Genomic DNA, 3,672 nt, shown 5'->3' with positions numbered 1-3,672 from the left:
AGGCTGCAATGCTTGGTAAGAAATGTACGCATTATCCTGCCCATGTAATTGTAACCCCTCTGTACAGTATGTTCACAAATAAAAAATAAATAAATAAATTTTAAAAAAAAGAAGTGAAAGGGAGACTGGCTGGAAGAGTACCTAAGCATCAGATCACCAGGAAGTTGAAAGCCATGTCATTTCCTTTTATATATCCTTATACTCAGAACAATTGGTAGGTAATGGAAGTCATTTTGAGAGATATGACAAACCCAATTTCACATTATGTGATTACTCAATATGGGTTAACATTAGATTGTGTAGATTAGAGCAGACAGACTAGTTTCAAGGAAACATTTCAGAAGACTATTGTAATAATCTAGAAAGAAATGACTACAGTAAGATCATAAGAGATGAGTTTAAATGGATGGGTATAGCAGGAAAAATTGACAAAGTCTCTTGATGAGCTGACTGTGGACAGAATAAGAGATGAAGGTACAAAAAATACTCCTGGATTTCTATCATGCACAATTTGATGGAACTACTGACCATATAGAATATGATCATATTGAACATGGTAAATTTGAGTGTCTTTGAAACTTGAAAGGGAAAATGTTAAGTGGGGCATTGGATATGTTGGCCTGACCCTCAAAAGAAAAATTAGAGTGGATTATTCTACTTTTAATAATCAGTGGCTATCATTTGCCTATACATTTTAAAAATTAAATAAAACATTCAAATAAAATAAATGGATGAAAAACAAGAATATGGAAAGATGTTTAATATTATTTGTCATTCTAAAAATGAAAATTAAAACCATGATGAGCTACCATTGTACATTTATAAGATAAACTAAACAAAATTACTGGCAATATCCACTGATGATGAAAATTTAGAACAATATGAAGACTCATTCATTGATGGTGAGAATGCAAACACAACATAACCATTTTGGAAATCAATTTTATACCTTGTTGTAACTTTGAGCATAAATTTGCCATTCAAAAGAGCAATCCCAGACTTAAATATTTAACTAAGTGAATTGAGTTTTGTCCACACAAAAATCAATGCATAAATATTTTATGGTCTTAATTCAACATGGAAACAACCAAGACATCCTTCAACAGATTTTCAAATAAACTCCACAAATTGGAATAATCACTCAATCAATCAGTAAGAGAAAGATTATACACTTGGATTTTTTGTGTGCGGGTCCTGGGACTTGAACTTAGGGCCTGGATACTGTTGTTGAGACTTTTTGCTTAAGGCTAGTGCTCTGCCACTTGAGCCACAGGTCCACTTCTGGCGTTTTGGTAGTTAATTTAAGATGAGAGTCTCATGAACTTTCCTGCCTGGGCTGGCTTTGAACTATGATCCTCATATCTCAGCCCTCTAAGAAGCTAGAATCACAGGTGTAAGCCACCAGAAACCAGCTGTACCTGGGTTTTTTATTTAAAAGTTAGAACTCTTTTTTGCAGTTTTAGCTAGTTTAATATGTCATACGATAAAATTGACCTCTGGTGGTATTTCACTTGTAAATGATGTATTATTTGAGTTCTCAGATAGTAGAATCATTAAAAAAAAAAAGCAATGAGTGCAGCTTGGTGATCATGACCCAACAGAGCCTTACAATTTTCCTAATGTATTTGAATGATGACTATTTCCATGAGCTATTATTACCCCACATTGCCATGAAAGTTAGTGGCTTAAAAGAACAATTTCTTTATTATCTCTTAGTGGTTTCTGTGGGCAAGAAATTCAGAGAAAAGCTAGCTGGAGTGGTTCTGGCTCAGGATCTCTCATAATGGAACTAGGGAAAGCAAAATGCCAAAGTAACTAGGGACTGCTGATGCATCACTTTCTTCATTGTCAGAGCATCTCTATGTGGTGGTCTCTCCAATGAGTTACTTTGGGATTTTCTGTAACTATCTGACACTTAATGACTGTTAAAAGCTTCAAATGTCCCAGGTCATACAGTCCTCGCTAAATTACCTTTTATGATCTAGCCTTGAAAGTCACATAACATTAATTCTGCCATACTGTTGATCAAAGCAATGATAGAATCCACTTGTTTTCACAAGGACAGAACATAGACCCAACCTCTAAATAGGATAAGAATAACAAATTTTCGAAAACTGCCAGGCACTGGTGGCTCATGCTTGAAATGCTAGATACTCAAGCAGGTTACCATCCACTGCTTCAGTGAGGGCCACTGCCACTGTAAACCATCTTCGGGCCCAGAGTAGGGCTATTATCTTGCTATCTCCTCCTCATCTGTCTGGCTGTGGCTGTTGACTATAGAGGAACCAGGCTGCATGCAGGAAAAGAGCCCATCCCAGCTGGTGTGGGGGGGGGCTGAGAACTGAGATCTGAGCATCACAGTTTGAAGCCAGCCTAGGTAGGAAAGTCCATGAGACTCTTATGTACAATTAATCACCAAAAAGCCATAAGAGGAGCCGTGACTCAAATGTGAGAGTGCTAGTCTTGGGTGAAAAAGCTAAGAGAGAGTGCCCAGGCCTGAAGTTCAAACCCCAATACCAGCACACAAAAAAGGGCAATAACTAAGTTAATTTGATTCATTGTAATAGCAACTTTACATACCTCATAACATCAATTTATAAACTTCAAATATATACAATAAAATTTATCTTAAAACAAAAATAAGATAGATCTTTTCTACCTGGACATTTATAACTTTTGTCATTTGGGGTATTTGGAGTCTCAACTTTTCTTCTCTCATTACCTTTATTTCCCTTTACCATTCAGATCTTCATGAGAACATCAGTAATTGTCGATGAGTTATAGTATGAAACTGTTTGGGAGAAAAAGGAACCAAAAAGGAAGCTGACATTGATGAACACCCATTTGATGCCAAGTACCTAGCTAAACACTGATCTATTTCACTGAACTTGTCACTTATCTATTACTGTTGTAAAACATTATTTTAAACTTTAATGGTACAAAACAAAGAATGGATCAATATCAATTTGGGGGATCAAAACACAGTGGGGTTGAGTCACCTATGAGCCACAGTTACTAAAATCTCAGCTGAGAAAACTTCAATGGATGGAGAAAGCTGGCACAGCTCTTTCAGGGCCATGGGTCTAGGAATGTGGCTTTAGCTGTGGGTTGGGTGACATGATTCTTTTCTATATCACATCTGCTGGAGTTGGGTATCCAAAGTGACTTCGTCATTTACATGTCGGGTGCTACTGCTTTGATAGCTGGAACAGCTGTATTTGTCTAGAGAGTGCCCTATCCTCATGGCTAGTTTTGGATTATGAACTATTTTTTTCTGGTCGTGGGACTTGAACTCTGTGCTTGGGCGCTGTCCTTGAGCTCTTCAGCTCAAGGCGAGCACTCTACCACTTGAGCCACAGCACTGCTTCCAGTTTTTCTGGTGGCTAATTGGAGATAAGAGTCTCACGGACTTTCCTGCCCAGGCTGGCTTTGTACCGCCATCTTCAGATCTCAGCATCCTCAGTAGCTAGGATTACAGTTGTGAGCTACCAGCTCCTAGCTTATGAACTATTCTTAACCTCCCTCTCCTCTCTCTCTCTCTCTTCTTTCTCTCTCTCTTTCTCAAGTCTTTGCTAATGTGTCAGTGAAAGAAATATTGAATATAATGTCTACCTGTTAAAAGAATTTTAATATATTCTAATACATAAAGAATGTTAAATTGTATTAATGAAC

This window comes from Dipodomys ordii, unplaced genomic scaffold (genome assembly GCF_000151885.1).
Source record: "Dipodomys ordii isolate 6190 unplaced genomic scaffold, Dord_2.0 Scaffold134, whole genome shotgun sequence".
In the NCBI taxonomy this organism is placed as follows: Eukaryota; Metazoa; Chordata; class Mammalia; order Rodentia; family Heteromyidae; genus Dipodomys; species Dipodomys ordii.
Note: the sequence above shows the minus strand (reverse complement) of the source record.